The sequence below is a fragment of the Furipterus horrens genome, unplaced genomic scaffold (assembly GCF_987537825.1).
Source record: "Furipterus horrens unplaced genomic scaffold, mFurHor1.1.pri manual_scaffold_11, whole genome shotgun sequence".
NCBI lineage: Eukaryota > Metazoa > Chordata > Mammalia > Chiroptera > Furipteridae > Furipterus > Furipterus horrens.
The window spans coordinates 31,393,597-31,411,165 of record NW_028327181.1 but is presented as its reverse complement, the minus strand read 5'-3'; the positions used below and the strand labels follow the sequence as shown (position 1 = coordinate 31,411,165).

The window sequence follows — 17,569 nt, the reverse complement described above, 5'->3', positions numbered from 1 at the left end:
AGTTCTGCAGCCTGTCAGGAACAATCTCCGAGAAGAGTAAAAAATGGAGATCATTTCTACTAAACAGTAATTGTTTTCAAACAACTGTATTTTGTTAGAACTTTATAAATGGCCGAAGGTTCACAGCAATCAAGCAAACAGTGAATTTTTAAAAAGGCCACTGGAAAACGGTAGGAAAGCTCTGGGGCGGTTTTCCTTGCCCTTGTGCCACTCCTTCCCCAGCTTGGCTGTGGGCATGAAAACCGCATCCCCCAGTTCCCAGGGTGGGATCCTGGTCCTCAGGTCTGGAGAAAGCACAGCAAGACCTCTTTGCTAATGATCGTGTAGGCAGGTCTGTTCTAAAGCCGTCTGAGAGCTCCCTGAAGGCTGGAAAAGCTACGGGCATTGCTTGAAGCCATTAAGCTGGCCAACAACCCATAGCTGCCTGGCCCAAAAGATTCTTCTGGTTGAGGCATAATACCACAGATGGCAAAATGCCTATGGGCGGAAATTGGGGAGAGAGCTTTTATTGGGAAATTAGAGCCCTCAAAATCACCCATATATTTGGGGAATTCAGAAAGCCACATGCATGCCTCGGGTAAGATGCTTGCTCAAAAATTACCTTTGAAGAAATAAGCTTTCACTTTGGGCTGGTCCCTGGGCTCAGTGCAAACCCGGCTGAGTGCTGAGGGACAGCCCTAACAGCCAATCTTCAAAGACTGAGAAAAGGTTTACTCTCTTGTTTTCTGGCTCCTGGTATTCAAGGAGATCTCTGTCCAAACACTACCCCAACATACGCCGAGGAGCAGTCTTCAGTGACCACGCATAGCAACAAATACATCCTCTAAAAATAGTTCAGTAAACCCCTGAAAAATGGACTACTATAACCTTCGACCATCACAAAAAAATAAGTCAAACCCTGGACCAGGGGAAGATCTGATTTCCAAAGTTACAGCATAAGAGTAAGACACGCCATTTTCAAGAAGAAAATCACAAGGCATTAGCAAATTTAAAAAGTATGGCCCATTCAGGAATAAATATACTGACTGAAACAATTGCTTAGAGAGCACAAAAAATTAAGACACAGCATACCTAAACCAATGGGATGAAGAAAAAGCACTTGTGAGAAATAATGTGCGCCAGTGAACACCTACACTAAAAAACTAAAAAACAAAACAAAACAGAACAAAACTTGAACTCTGGCTGCGGTGGCTCAGTTGGCTGGAGCATCATCCCATAACTGAAAGGTCATGAGTTTGATTCCTGGTCAAGGCACACACCTAGGTTGTGGGTCCATTTCTTGGTCAATGCACATACAAAATGTCAACCAATGGATGCTTCTCCCTCTCTCTCCCTTCCTGTCTTTCTCTAAAAAGCAATAAAACAATCATCAAGGGAGGATAGAAAAAAAAAGAAAGAAAGATTAAAAGACGTGAAGAACACTATTAAACACAGAAGAAGTAGTAACCTTGACATCTTTCAAATTCTTCCAAAACAGAAAAGAAGGGAACTCTTCCTAACTCATTCGATGAGATCACCAGTTCTTTTTCATACCAAGGCCAGATAAAGACACGGCCCCCCCCGAATAATAATGACCAGGATACATTTTAATGAGCATAGATGAAAAACTTCTCAACGAGATACTAACAAACTGAATCTACAGCACGTACAAAGGTTTATATACCGTGAGCAAGTAGGATTTATCCTAGGAATGCAAGAAGGTCAATATAAGAAAATCAATCCATACAACAGACACTAATGGAATGAAATCAATTACTGCCCACCTCAATAGACACAGAAAAGGCATTTAACAAAATCTAATGCTCTTTCATGATTGAAAAAAAAAAAGTGAGAAAACCATTAAGTAGATTAAAAAACAAAAACAAAACAAAACACTGAGAAAACCATGAACAGACAGGAACTTCCTCAACATAATAAAGGTGTCCTATGAAAACCCCACAGAAAACAACAAAATCAATATTGAAGGACTGAAAGCTTTCCCACCAGGATCAGGAACAAAACAAGGGTTCCTACTTTCACCACTGCTATTCATTATTACCCTAAACTTCTAGCCAGAGCAAGTAGACAGGGAAGAGAAACAAAAGGCATCCAAATCGGAAAGGAAGAAGTAAAATTATATCACTGATGGTATGATTCCATATATCTATACCTATATCTATATAGATATAGATATAGATATATATATAATCTTTCAAAGAATCTACCACAGATCTACCTGTGGCAACAACAAATGAAATGAGCAAATTTGCAGGTCATAACATCAACATACAAAAATCTGTGTGTTTCTATACACCAGCAGTGACAATCCATGAAGAAAATTAAAGAGCAATTCCATTTCAATGGCATCTCAAAGAACTAAATACTGGAAATAAGCTTAACCAAGGAGATGAAAGTCTTGTACATTGAAAACTATAAAGAATGCAGGAAATCAATTTAAAATGTCCAAATATGTAGAACGGTATTCCGTGTTCATGGGTCAGAAGACAAACGATCGAGATAGCAATACTATCTAAATGAGGACACGTTCGATGCGATTTCAATCACAATGTCATCCCCCTTTTTACATAAATAGAAAAGCTGGTCATCCAATTCCCATGGAATTGCAAGGAGCCCAAAATAGCCAAAGCAAAGTCGAAAAACAACAAAATTAAAGGGCTCCCACTTGTGATAAATATGTGCCCAGAATATGTGAAAAACCTTTCAATTAAAACAACAAGACAAAAACCGCCCATTTAAGTGAGAAAGACGTCTGAAGATTCTGCCCCAAAGCAAACCTGTGCATGCTAATCAGCACAGGAATAGAAAATCCTCATTCATCACTAGGAAACCACAAATCCATACCCCAAGGAGATACCAGTGGTTACCTATTAGAAGAGTTGGCATAAAAAACAAATGTTGACACTTGTCAGACCTTTCATGGCACGTGAATAAACAAACTGTGGTACAGCCATGCGACGAAATACAGGTCAACAAGAAAAAGTAACACACTGCTGATTTAAACAGGAATGAATCTTAAATGAATCATTCTGAGTTCTTCTAAAATATCAATTCTAAACGAGTAATTGGGGCCCTGCAGCCCTACCAGAAGCAGAGGCGGATTGAAGGGTGGGCGCAGCGGGCGCGCACCCTGGGCCCCGACTTCTGAAGGGCCCCGCAAAACCCCAACTTGACACTTTCCTCTAATGACACCAAGTTTGCTTTCATTACTACGCTGCATAAAATATGGGAAATGCGGATTTTTCTTTTTCCCTGGTTCTCTCCTTGTTTTTAAGGGGCCCAACCAATATCTACTTCCCCGTCCGGGGCCTCCACCCGCCTTAATCCGCCTCTGACCAGAAGTCAGGAACTGCAGTGCTGAAGAGGGGAGGAGGCCGTCAGGCTGAAGGCCACTCCAGGGAGCAGGGGTCCCGGCCCAGCTGCCAAACCCAAGGGGCACCTTTGGCATCAGCACCTGGGAGACTGTGCTCTACTTTTTTGTCCCCTCAAGTCATACAACATGACATAATGTAAGAGGAGAAAGTCGGCCATCACAGGGATGCAGATCCTTACCGTTTGTGCTCCTCTTCCTTGGTTTCTCCAGCTCCCAGCTTCCTCCTTTCCCAGAAAGCCCACAAGGATTCCTCCTTCTTAATAGCCTGCACCGTGCCTTCATTTCCAACCTCCTGTTCTCTATGCAGCCTCAGAGAGGAGAGCTAGGGAGCTGGGGTGGTGTCCATGGGGATCACCCCGCTGTCAGAGGCTGGCCTGGCAGCCAAGCCTGCAGATGTGCTCGAGGATGCGCCCGCACCGACTGCCCCAGGGATTGGTAGGCTGGTGGTCTTCTGAGTTCTTGCCGCGTGCCCAGCAGAGGCAGGGCCCCTGGGGGTGGAGGCTGAGAGGGACACCACGGTAGAGGCCACTGTGTTGCTGGTGGTGGTGCCCAGCCCTTGGCTGGAAGCATGGGAGCTCTGCTTGGGTGCAGGTCCGTGGGTGGGCATGACGGCGGTCGCAGCAGCGCCTCCCAGCGTACGCTTTTTCCCAGCCCTGGCGCCAGTGGTCGTGACCAGGGTGCCCTGGCGGGTGCGCTTCCGGGTGTTGTGTCCGGAGCTTCCCCCAGGGCGCTGGGTGGCCCTGCCAGACGGGCCTGGAGCAGATGACGAGGCGGCCAAGGCAGGCCTGGGGCCGGCGTGCGTTCCCGGGGGAGGGGGCCTGGGCGATGCTGCCCAGGGCTGGCTGGCCTACAGTGGAGACTGGGGCCTGGGCTGGGCCTGAGGCTGCCCGTTTTCTGCCTCGAGAGCTGGGTGGAGCCCCCGAAGGAAGTGCATAGGGAGCGGGGCTGGTGTCCATGGGGGTCACCCCACTGTCAGAGGCTGGCCTGGGAGGTGGGCTGGTGTCCATGGGGGTCACCCCGCTGTCAGAGGCTTGCCTGGGAGGTGGGCTGGTGTCCATGGGAATCACCCCGCTGTCAGAGGCTGGCCTGGGAGGTGGGCTGGTGTCCATGGGAATCACCCGGCTGTCAGAGGCTGGCCTGGCAGCCAAGCCTGCAGATGTGCAGGCCGAGGGGCTGGCGCTCAGCACAGAGGTGACTGGAGCACCGGCGGACACAGGGGCACTGAGGGCAGGCACAGGCTGCGGGCAGGAAGGCACAGGCTCTGGAGCCCCGCAGCCCGAGAGGGCCCACGCCTCACCACGCAGAGCCCTGAGGAAGGTCCGCCACCGCGCTTCTCGGTCTCTGTCCAAATCTTCTGGGGTCACCCTGTACCCGGGGTCGGGACCTGGTGGCAGGCTTAGAGGGGGCCCTCGCCTGCGCGGGAGCAGGCAGACCTTCCTTTTGCGGCGCCTGGAGAGTGCTGTGTCCCCTCTGGTGGCACCCCGGCCCTGCTCAGGCTGGCTCAGCCTCCGTGGCAGGGCGGCAGCTGAGGAGGGAGCCCCAGGGCGCTGCTGCCTCAGCGTCTTCCCGGCGCTCTGGGGCAGCCCGGCTTGGCAAGGTGCGGCACGCCACCCCCTCTCCACCGGAGGGCAGCCTCGGGTGGAGCTATAGGAGCTGGTGATGGGGTTCCTCTTCCTGCAAAGGCAGGGGGAGCCCCTCACGGAGGCCTGGGACTTACCGCGCCTTCCGTCTTCCTGGCCCTGCGCCTGCAGGACGCCCTGCAGGGGCCCAGGCCTCAGCACTGAGGCACGGAGGCCTCCCTGGGCCCCAGGGAGCCTGCAGGTAGGCGGGGCTCCCTCACAGCCCTCAGCCTCACTCTCTGGCACAGTGGGCTCCCCCCCCTCCTCACCTACCTCCTCCCCGTGCCCCCCACAGGCCCACTGGTACAGGGACCTCAGGATCCCGAGCAAACGCCACAGGCTCTGGGGGATCCTCACACAGACACTCACGAAGGCTGCAACACCGCATGTGAGCAGGTGCCGGCGGGCTGGCCCTGCAGGAGGTGGAGGAGCGCGGACAACTGGGTGCCGCTGGCGGACCAAGGGAAACTGGCCACCTGGGGGAGCTCTGAGCTGGCCCCCTGGTCCCCAGGGCGGGGGGTGGTGGCAGAGTGCACTCAGGCAGTTGCCCATTGGGCGCGTCTGGGAGCTCTGTCCGGGAGCACAGAAACCTTCCTCAGCAGCCAGCGAGAGCTCGCCAGGAAGTATCCGTTGGGGCTGTTGCCTGGATACACTTGGAACTCCACGGTGGGGGTGCGGGGAGGGCCGCCAGGAGGAAGGCGCTCGCGCCAGCTTGCCCAGATTCTGTGGCAAAGGCGCGCCCAGATGCCTCTCGAGGTCGCTTTCGTGCTTCTCCACCTCGAGCTGGGGCACGGGCACCGGCCGCCGCGGGCCCTCCGACGGCCTCTCCTACCTCCGCCGCCGCCGCCGCCGCTGGGACCGCCGCCGCTACCACTCAAGCAGCTGCCACCCACCGCTCCCGCCGCTCCCGCGGCTCCCGCCACCGCCGGCCCCGGTCCGATCGCCGGCGCCCCCGCTCCCGCTGCCGCCGGCCCCGGTACCACCGACGCCGCCCCCGATCCCGCCGCCGCGGACCCCGGTCCCAAAGCCGCCGCCCCTGCTCCAGTCGCCACCGGCGCCGGTCCCAGTGGCGGCGGAGGTAGGAAAGGCCGTCGGAGGGCCGGTGCGGGGTCGGTGGCGCCGCCTGTCGGATCAGCGGCGGCGTCATTTACAGAAGCGGGGACGGCGGCGGAGGTGCTACCAGCGGGAGGGCCAGGAGCGGAGGCGAAGGAGGCGGGAGCGGGGGCGGCGGGAGAGCCGGTGGCCCATAGCACCTCCGCCGCCTCCCCAGCTTCCGCTCCCGGCGCTCCCGCGGCCGCGGCCGCCGACCCGGTCCCAGCGCCGCCGCCCTCCCAGCTCACGCCGCCGCTGGCCCCCGTCCCACTGCCGCAACCCCCGATCTCGCCACCACCGGCTCCGGCCGTACCGCCGCCGCCCACGCTCCCGCCGCCGCCCGCCCCGGGTCCCACAGACCCCGCTCCCGCTCCAGTCGCCCCTCCGAAGGCCTCTCCTACCTCCACCGCCACTGGGAACGCGTCCTCCGCCGCTGCCGCTCCTGCCGCCCCTCCGACAAGTTCTCCTACCTCTTCCGCCGTTGGGACCGGGGCCGGCAGCGGCTACAGTGGTAGCGACGGCGGCAGAGATAGGAGAGGTCGTCGGAGGGCCGGTGGCGGGCGGCGCGGGGTCGGTGGCGCCGCCTGTCGGATCAGCGGCGGCATCTTTGACAGAAGCGGGGACGGCGGCGGAGGTGCTACCGGCGGGAGGGCCTGGAGCGGCGGCGGAGGAGGCGGGAGCGGGGGCGGCGGGAGAGCCGGTGGCCCATAGCACTTCCGCCGCCTCCCCAGCTCCCGCTCCCGGCGCTGCCGCCGCCGCGGCCGCCGACCCGGTCCCCCCGCCGGCGCCCTCCCCGCTCACGCCGCCGCCGGCACCGGTCCCACCGCCGCCGTCCCCGCTCACGCCGCCGCCGCCGCCGCCGCTCCGGGCGCTCACACCGACCGCACCTCGGCCGCCGCACCCCCCCTTCCGCTCCCGCCACCGGCGCTCCCGCTCCCGCCGCCCCTCCGACGGCCTCTCCTACCTCCGCCGCCGCTGGGGCCGTCGCCGCCGCCGCTCCCGCTCCGGCCGCTGCCACCCACCGCCTCCTCCACCGCCGCAGCTGGGAGTACTCTGCGGGCCCCACACCAGCCCACCCAACCTCAAGGCTCCATCGCCGCGCCCCACCTTACGCAAGTGACCTTACGCGGCTGCCCAGACGCCCCGTCCACACGTACGCGTGCGCGGATGACCCCACGTGGGCACGTACGCGTGCGCGGATGACCACCCCGTGTGCACGTACCCGTGCGCGGATGACCCCACGTGTGCGTGCGCGCAGATGACCCCACGTATGGAGGCGTGGTCGGCGCAGGGCTCAGGAGGGGCGTCAGCTGCGGTGCGCGGGCGGCGAGCGCTCAGCGAGGACAGCGGAAGGGGGCGGCGCGGGCGCGCTCTGTTCCAGAACGGCGGGAGGAGGACGAGTGACTCGGAGGCTGCCAAGTGCGGGCCTGGAGTGGTGCGACGGGCGGAGGTGAAGGCGGGGCTGCGGTCCCGGCAGGTCGGGGTGGCGGTGAGGAGAAGCCCAGGTGAGAAGGCGGACGGAGGCGCGTCTGGAAGGAGGGCCGGAGCCCTGTGAGCCGTGCGGGAAGAGGTGGGCCGGGGAGAAGGCTGGACCGGAGACGTCCGCGGCACGCGGTGAGAGGGGGAAACTGGAGGCGGGGTGGGGGGAGGGCCCGGGCAGAACTGGGGGGAATAGGAGCGGACTGAGGCCTGCGGAGCGGAGACCTGTCGGTGGGCGGAGGTGACAGAGGCCCCGAGAGGCTTGAAGGGAGAGCTGGGGAGGCAGGGCACGGGACAAGGGGCCCGCCGCTCCCACAGGTTTGGGGGTTCCTTCCCCGTGCGGAGGAAGAGGGAGCAGAGCGAAGCAGCGTCGCCGCAAACCGGCCCTCCCGCCAGGCCTCAGCCGTGACCGGGGCGGTAGGGCAGGTCGGGCGGGTTTGCGCAGCTGGCGCCGGCTGGGGGTTCACGGCGCTGTGCTGGCCATGGCCGCCGGGCTGCTGCTCTTTTCTCCCGGGAAGGAGAGAGACGGGGACCCTGGCGCCCCGGGAGCGTGGTCAGGAGCGCAGGACTTCTCCGGTTGCCAGCGGAGCCGGAGGAGGGAGGGAGCGGTGAGCCGTGCTGCCCCCTGGGGGCCGAAGCGGGCGCTCTGGACGTGCGGGCGAGGGGCCGGGGCCCGCGCGCGGCGTCTGGGCAGCGGGCTCGTGGCGTGGGCGCTGTGCTCTCCAGACCGTTCTCCTGCTGCTCCGGGGCCGGGAGGGAGACGTCCTGGGGTTCGTGTCTCCACTGCAGCTGGAATGTCCCCCAATGAATGGATGTAAGCAGGACGGCTAGAAGGGGACCCAGGGCCCGGCTGAACTGTGCGGCGCCGGCCGCCCCCGTGTCCCAGGGGACTCCCGTGCGCCGGCGTCTCGCGGGTCCCCGGGCTGGCTCTGTGCTGTCAGGCCGCGTCCGTGGCTCCGCGCGGTGCCGCTGGGCCGAGGTGCTTCACCGGCTTCTGCAGCCCCGGGGGGCGCCTCCGGGGACCGGGAGGCGCAGGGGGGCGGCGGGAGCGTCATCTACAGAGGGCCCGCAGAGTCGGCTCGGTGAGGACATTCGTGGGGTTTTGAGGTTTTTGTGTGGCGTCAGGGAGAGTTTGGGTGAGGGTTAGGCGGACAGAACACAGGCTTGTTTGTGTTTTGCTGCAAATGATAGACAGATTTAGGCGATTTGAGACTTAGTAAACACGTCTTGTGGAATATTAAAAATGTGTGCTGTGAATAAGTAATCTCTAGAAGTGATCGAATTTGTTTATCAGTGTCAACCTAAAGAATACTGGTGTCCCAGAGAATTGACAATTTCTTACTCTTAGTTTTCACAAGGAATTAAAATTTTTTAAAGGTTAAGAATTCAAGTGAAAGGTCCAGAAAAAAGCCGTAAAGTACTGTGTGTAAGAGAAAGGTATTGAGATACGGGCATGTATATTTCAGAGAAATGTAATTAAGTTTGTTCTAAGTGAGGCTGGTTGTGCCAGAGTGGACAGAGGAAAAGCAGGACAAAAGCTGAATGTCAGGAGGAAAGTGGAAGGTCCGTGATGAGAAATGCAGAGAGAGGACGTTTTCTATACGGTGAAGCCGAATACGATGGGACGAAATTCCATTAAGTAAATGAATGTAAATATGAAAAGTGAGCTGACGTAGAAGCACGGTTCAGTTCTATTTTATTTTGTTGAAATGACAAAAATTTTCCCATATTGTGTAGCACCAGATAAGGTAGTATGAGAGTTTTTCTGCCTATAAAACAGAGATACTATGTTTCCTTAAAATGTTTCTGCTTCATATCGTTTCAGTCAGGTCTTTGATTACTAAAGAAGACAGTCTTCTGCATCCTAAGAACGGAAGATGTAATAATCACATACTGACCCAGAGCTGCTGTCACAGGACCCCTGCTCTCTCAGGTAAGACCCCTCCTGACACCCACAGGACTCAGAGGGGCAGTGACTGGACACCCCACACTCCCTGCCTGGACTCAGAGCTAACATTCCAGCACCCCCTAATCTCTCATGCTGGACTCCTCCACACCGTCCCATGGCCAGGGCTCCGTACTCTCTCCGGTAAGACCCCTCCCGGCACTCAGAGAATCCACGGCTGAAGTGACAGGAGTCTCTATGCAGGCAGAGAGAGTGGAACCCCCCACAGGCTCAGATGCACACTCCAGGAAATGCTCTTCCCTGCTGCCATCTAGTGCACATCCTGAGACCGGCGCCTATGTACTCAGCAGCAGCTCTTACCATTTTGCAAGGGCAATATGAATCTCCAAGGCAACTCACGCCACACCTTGCTCGGGATGTCTTACAGACGCATCCACCGTGGTAGGGCCCGCAGTACCTGTGGCAGGACCCGCTACTCTCACGTGACACTCCTCTCCATGGTGGCTCGGGGGATAGTGTTGCAGCTACATAGGTGAGATGGAACGCTCTGAAGCCGTGTATAAAGTAAGGAAAGGATTTTAATAATGACCAGGAGTTGGGCAGACCCTGAGCCGGTCTCTAACATGCTCCAACCTGCAATGGAGTCTAAAACGCGGAGTTTTTATACTGATGAGGGCCCCTTTGCTGCTTCTTTGGCGGGAAACGGCCTTAGGAAGAGGGGGCTGGGCAGGACTGCAGGAATGTCTTGGCAGTAACGGGAACAGAAATTGGCAAGGCTATAAGGTTATCTCTGGTGGCAGCATAGCTCTTCAGCCAGGGACGAACTCCCTGCGAAGCAATCTGTCTTCAAAGGGCTAGACATTCTGCAAAGCACAACCTTCACAAATGTTCTAAACCAGACACAAGTAAATGGAAGGTGATAGAGGCTGAGGTCCTTTTAGCTTGTAAATCACCAATTGCTACACTCCTTCTGACATTCCTCTCTTCAAGGCTTTTTAGCAAGTCCTTGCTACTTTTTACAAAGAACATCTGAAGCCCCTACGTGTTTACGTATTTAGCAGACCTTTGGAACTTTTTACAGGGACTATTTGGTGCCCCTACAACAAGATCCGCTATTCTGTCTGGTGCGACCTTTCCCCAAACTAACAAGACATACTGCTAGTTTGACCAGACCCCCAGTTCTCCCAGAGAGAGCCCCCTGTTCACAATCACAGAACTCAGAGCTGAAGTGACATGGCCCCTTACTCTGTCAGGTGGGAGCCCCTCCTCATACTCATAGGACCCTGAGCTGATGTCACTGGACCCGCTATTCTTTCTGGGTGAAACCCCTCACCACATTCACCGGACCCAGAGCTGACGTGACACAACCCCTTTTTCTCTCTGATGGGACTCCTTCCAGTGCTCACAAGATGCAGCGCGATTTTCAGAGGACCCCCTACCCTCCCAGACTGGCCGCCTCCACTCACAGGACCTACACCTGATGTCACAGATCTTGCTCTACTCTTGGGTGGAACTCCTCATCACAGTAATAAGACTCCACACCGAAACAACAGGGCGCCTCACTGTCTCTGGTGGGTCAGCCAACGACCACAGGAGCAAAGGCTGAAGTTACCGTACCCTCTGCCGTCTCAAGTGTGACCGTACCCGACAATCACAGGACCCAGAGCTGATGGGACAGGATGACCTACACTCTAAGGGAGGGGCCCTTCCCCACACTCAGGAGACCCAGAGCTGATATGACAGAAACCACTGTTCCCGCTGGTGGGACTGTTTTCCAAACTGATAGGAGACAGAGCCAATGTGACCGGACACCCTACTCTCTCTAGTCAGACCCCTCCCCGCAGTCACTGGACACAAAGGTGAAAGGTCAGGACATTCCATTTTACAGGGAGACGCCTTTCTGACCCTCACAGGACACAGTTGTGTAGTAACAGGACACTCCAGCCTCTCATGTGTGATCCTCTCCACATTCCAATGACCCAGACCTGATGTCACAGGACCCACTATGCTCTCAGGTGGGGCCCCTCCCCTTGCTCATAAGCCCCAGAGCTGACCGGACACAACCTTTGATTTTCTTTGGCGAAGACCCAGAGCTCGCATTACAGGGCTCCATGCTCTCTTAGGTAATACTTCTCCCAACAGCCAGAGGACCCAGGGCTGATGTGGCAGGTCGCCCTGCCGTGTCAGAGTGGGGCCCCTTTGTACACTCTGCTGCACACTGCCTGCCATCTAGTGCGCATCTGTGGAATAACAGCCGAGACGAGGCCGCCAGGAAATGCTCTTTTTCGTTGCCATCTTGTACATCTTGGGAATAGCACCTTTTTTCGAAGCATCTGCTCTTATAATTTTGCAAGGAGACTTGAAGCCCCAAGGCACCTTACACCACCACTAGCTCAGTATGTTGTGTACACCCGTGTTTCCATTCCAATTCTAATACTCTTCTGCACGTGGGGTTTCTGACTCTCATGTGAGTGAGGGTCCCATGCCTACGTATGTCTAAAATTTGGTTATTTTCATTGGCTAATCTGTGTCATACCTATTGGGTTATTGGACCAGCCTAAAGATTCTTGAGGTTAGAGGAAAGATTGCTTCTCCACCACGTAGGCAAGCGAGCAGTGAGGTATTTAATAGGTAAATTTGGGGAGTACATATATGTCACCATTTCCTTAAGTAAGGTTTAGCAATTTAGCTAAAGCAACTTATTCTCAAAACTGAGTGATTATGTCAGTGAAATATGGAACAAGGCACCATTTTAGCTTGTGGCTATAAACCTTTTATTCAAACTTTCAAAGGTGGTAATGAAGGGGGCCAGAATTTTCTACTCGGCATGTTGATTTTAAACTGGCTGTTAAGAAAGGAAAGACTGAGAAATTACTTATGTTTATCATCTCAGTTCTTCCTAAGCAGTTTAATGGCCAAAATTTGGTTTAGGAAAAGAGCTTTAGCACAATCACCTTAGCTTTAGACAGTAATAGTCCTAACAAAAGCCCGTCCAGCCTCTTATCTTACTTCTTGTGTGTTATAGTCTTTGGGGGGTCGCCGAACAAAAATTAACCTGCCAGGTATGCTGCCTTTTTTCTAAATTAACCTGAATGTACCCATTTCACCATTAAAGTCGAAGACTCTGTTCTTCCATTTTCCAAAATGTCCTTTATACCCGATATCACCTCATTGTGTTTGGCATTCATTTCAATATGAATTCCCCTTGTGCATGTATTAAACATTGAGTATCTCCTCTTAATCTGATTGTGCGAGTTTGACTATTATCTCAGGTGTCAGAATTTAGAAGGTATGACAAAAGTAGTTTTTAATCTCCCACAGTTTTGGTGAGCCGACGCGGTGACATTCATGGCAGGGACACTTAACTTCTGGAAGGTGCAGCAGCCGAGAGATCATGGACATCTCTGGCAAAAGTAAGCACTATTTTTTCTTGTTGTTGCTCGTCTTTTTGGTTTATTTCTGCAGGGTTTGGCGTTATTTAGTAATTCTGTGAGTTATTTTCCTCTCTTGTACATTTACATTGGCCTGAAAAATATTTGTGACACTAGGTGCTCCGACTTAGTGAGTCACACGAGCTCTTCATTAACTCTCAGCTCTGCTCACAGGGTGAGGACTTGGTTCTGCTCCTGCATCTGGCCCCTGGCAACTGGGGTCCATTGTCCAGCTCCAGCTCTGGAGTCTGGCTATGGGTTCTTGCTTACAGATGTGGATTCTGCTCCAGGGTCCATGGCCCGGGGTCGAATCTGTATTTGGCTGTGTGTCTGGGAGCTGGGGTCTCTTTGGGTGTGTCTTTGTGCGCTGGGTTTGTGTGTGGGGTCCACGTGCAGTTCTGGCTCATGAGTCTGATGTATGGAAGCTGGTGTCCAGAGTTCGCTGTCAGTCTCTGGTGTCTGGTGTCTGGCATTCAGGGTCCACGGTCTGGCTTGGGTCTTGGAGAGAGTTTTTGGATTGGGGCAGGGGTCTGGGGTTCAGCTTTTGGTTCTGAGTCTGCTCCAGGGTCCAGGGTCCAGGGTCCTGAGTCCAGGGTCTGTGTCTGGAGTCCTGAGTGTGTCCTGGGTGTGTGTGAACTGACACCAATTCAATGTCGACAGGAGTTCCAGAGGTGGGGTGCGTTGAAGAAGGAAAGCTTATTGAGTGCAAATAGCTCGGTTTTGGTACAGAACGTCTGTGAGTGGGTGCACAGCCGTTAAGAAACCCAGGTTATTGTTACGGGTGAGTTGTGAAGCAGCACTGCCGCGGGTCAACTCAGTGGTGCCGCTTCTCAGTTATGGAGCGTCACGGCTGTGGGACAGCCCGGGGACAGACTCCCTCAGGCTGTGGTTCTCAGCTCTTCGCTATTTATGTGAGTTCTGTTCCCATCGTTTCCTCTTTGCTCTGCCACCTTGGCACAGAAAGCAGCACAAGTTTGCAAAGGAGCCCCTCTGGGTGACAAGATCAGTGCAGGTGAGCAAACAAAAGGCTTCTGGTGTGGTTATTTTTAAATTATGCCATGTTTTCCTCTAGAACTCCTTTTTACCCAAACCGAGAATGCCTTTCTTTCTTGCAGGTTACTTACATTATCTAGGAGAATAAAAATGTATTCAAAATCCTACCCAAACAGGTTAACTGCTGCTGTTATAAGTTTAGACCCTTCAAGACATCTCTACTTGCATAATTATATTCTTCTGCTTCCTCTGGATTTAATTTTTGTTACTCTGGGTTTGTGATATGATGCAAACCTTGTGAATTCCCATAGGTTCTTAAAATATTACTTCTGTCTTAACTATATTTTTTAGATTTTACTTATTTATTTTCAGAGAAAGGGAGGGAGGGAGAAAGAGAGGTAAAGAAACTTGGATGTGTGAGAGAATCATCCATCGGTTGCCTCTCTCATGCCCCCAACAGAGGATCCGGCCACGGCCCAGGCATGTGAAGCAACCGGGAATCAAACCTGCATCCTTTTGGTTCGCAGGCCAGCGATTAACTCACCAAGCCACACCAGCCCGGGCTCCAGTAGGTTTTAATGCATTTTTTTTTATTATTCAGTTCCAATTATTTTTAACTACAACTGCGATTTATTTTGAGAGTTATTTAGAAGTGTATTTCATATCTTTTAAATGTAGGGATTTCTACTTACCATGTATTACTGATTACTCTGTTAACTACAATGAGAACAAGAAACTCACTTTATATAATTTCAATCCTTTGAATTTGTTTGAAACTTGCTTCATGCTACAATAGGGTCAGTGTAACAGACGTTCCAGGCGTGCATCTCTGCTGTCATCTCTTGTTCATTTTGGGAATCACAGCGTCGTGCAGGTCAGCGGAGAAAGTTGTGTGCGCTTGGTTGTCTGTGAATGTTGACTCCAGTTTGCTGCTCACGTTCCTTATATCCTTACAGAATTTTCTGAGGGGGTCTATTGTTTCTTAACGAGGTATGCGCTATCCCTAATGATTATAAATTCTTCTTTGTATCTCTTCTATATAATTTGAGTTTATTATATTGAGTATGTTGTGAATGTGGATCTTCCTGGTAAATTAAACTTATTTATATGAAGTGCTCTTCCTTTCTAGTATTGCTTTTTGCATCGAAGTCTGCTGGATGGTATTATGTCATTTTCACTTGGTATGTTTGCCTGATACAGGGTGAGACAAAAGTAGGTTTAGAGTTCTGAGTACAAGAAACAAAATTTGTTGTTGTATTATTATTCAGTGTTCATACTATTAAACCTACTTTTGTACCATCCTGTATAGCTTTTCCCATTCTTTCACTTTCAGTCTTTTTGGACACTGTGTTTTAGGTGATTGATGTTTTTGCCCAGTTTTTGTCTTGTCTTTTTATTCTGTGAATAAGTTCTTTTACAGAGTAGTCTTTAATTTTATAAATTATACATTATAAATCCATTTCTTCATGAAACTTCATGTCCAAAAGTATACCTGATTCCTGGCTGATTTTGTTGAAACGGATCACTAAAAATCCAACTTAGAGATGAGGGGCGGGGCCTGTCTTAAGGTGAAAGGCGGAATCGGGCTGGAGGTGAGAGGCAGGGTCAGGCCAAGGCTGTGGGTCCGCGCTGGGTGGGAGGCTCATTGAGGCTGGCAGGCCTGAGGTGAGGGCAGTTGTGGAGGAGAGATGAGCAACTAGGTGGTCCTGAGATCAGGCGCTGCCCGCCGCCTGTCTCCGTGGGTCATGAAATGACACTCATGGCCAAAGGTGATGCAAGCAGTGAAATCCAGGGAGGTCAGGTGAGCTGCGTGCAGGTATGAGGTGAGGGGATTGGGGAGCGGCTACAGCCAACCTGTAAGGAGCAGAAGAGGGTGGCCAGAGTGTTTGTGGGGTACACATCTCAGGTCCCAATTTAAGCGACACTTCCTGTGGGACAACTTTTCTATTTCAATATAGATACTACATTTAGAGAGAACTTTGGTAAATAGGTATCATCATTCTTTTATCCAAGAACTTGATAATGCTTTTCAGTTGTTAAAGTGTCTGTTATTGGGTAGCATTTTCCAATTTTGTTCATGCAGATCTTGTGCATGGTTGTTAAGTTGATTCCCAGGTTTTTCATTGTTTACATGTTTTGTTGTTAGTTTTTTTAAAAATTATATCTTTAACTTACTATTTCTAGAAATAAAATTTATTGCAGCATGCTATTTCCCCTTCGTTGTAGTAAATTCTATTTGTAATACTTTTTAGTTGATTCCCATTAAATATCAATGTAAATATGCTATCACTCAACAATGATCATTACATTCTTGTAAGCGTATATGATGTAGGAATAGTTAAAACATGTAAGAAAAGAGAAAATGAGGTTCTGTTAGGAGCTAGAAAATATTTTCTGTTAGTCACAAATATCTCCACGACTAAAGAATAGAGTAACATCATTCTTAGCATTTTAAACTAGGCCATAGCCTGGACACATGGTATTATAGAAATCCAAAGTACTTTGTTAGTGGAAACGTGCTCCAGGTAGGCTCTCTGAGGAACACACGACATAGCAAAGGTCCACACTTTGAAAGAGGAAAACTTTTGATGGTGAATTCCGGAATCCAAAAGAGTAAGGCCGTTTGTTCTAAGTGACATTATGAAACAGTTATTCAAGTGCTTTGTGAGCAATGAAAAGAAGCAGTGACCCTCAGATGCCTACTGTGTTTATCACAGGGTATAGGAGACTGAATTGTAGTCTCCTAGGCTGTCAGATCTTGTTTTGCCTCCTACTCTTTTCAGGTGACTTCTCAGCCTGGGACAGTCCTCCCCGATATTTGCAGGACAGCTGGCCTTTTTTGTTCTGTAAGTTGCAGACTCCATGCTGCCTAATCAAAGAAAGGCAGCATTTCTGGCCTAGGAAGCAAAGTGACATGCTGTTTTAATTCGAGTGGACTCTTCATGATATGGAGCAGGGTTTCTGGACCTTTTGGGCCAGGTAATTCATTCTCCTGGGGGACTGTCCTCTGCGTAGTAGGTGCTTTTTGGCATTCATGACCTCTGTTCACTGCATGCAGATAAGACCCTCCCTTCCCCCACCCTCATGACAATCTAAAATGGCTCCAAACATTGCCTGGTGTCCCCTAGGGGGCAAAAATCACTTTTGTTTGAGAACCACTGATTTTGAAGCTTTTATCATTTTTGAAACCAGAATGATCTGGCTTTGGTATGCAGTATTATTATTTTTCCATGTCAATTACTTTCTAACTCCAACTGTGACTCATTTTGGAGACTTATTGGAAACATCTAATATAGGGATTTTCTTGTTACCTTGTTACTGGTTTCCAGGTTAATGGCAAAGAAGGCAATAAAGGTAGTTTATGTGGCATTCGTTGGAACTTGCTTTACAGCTTTCGTCAGTTTTTGAAAAGTTCTAAGTGTGCTTGAAAATCATTGGTAATTTGTGTTGTTTGCTGCAAGTTCCTTAAACAATGAGAAAAATAAAAATTACTCAGAATGCTACACTGAGAGGTAGAAACTAAAATAAAATAAAATTGTAATCATTTTATGTATGTACCCTTCCAGACATGTGTGCAGTCAGTGTTTCCTTCCGTTTCCACTGGATTTCATTTGCTATTTTAGGTCCCTAATACGAGTGCAAAAATGCTCACACGTCCGCCCTCCAAGGGTTGTGTGAC

The 17,569-nt window shown here is 52.0% G+C and overlaps 1 protein-coding gene across 1 annotated transcript in view; it reads left to right on the top strand.

Annotated features, from left to right (window-relative positions):
• The first annotated feature begins 12,807 nt into the window (after positions 1-12,807).
• Positions 12,808-17,569, top strand: part of LOC149997339 (tetratricopeptide repeat protein 13-like) — a 42,317-nt gene continuing 37,555 nt past the window's right edge. The window contains exon 1 of the mRNA XM_090257475.1: positions 12,808-12,879. The gene's annotated coding sequence lies outside the window, so the exon portion shown is untranslated. The remainder of the gene's footprint in view (positions 12,880-17,569) is intronic.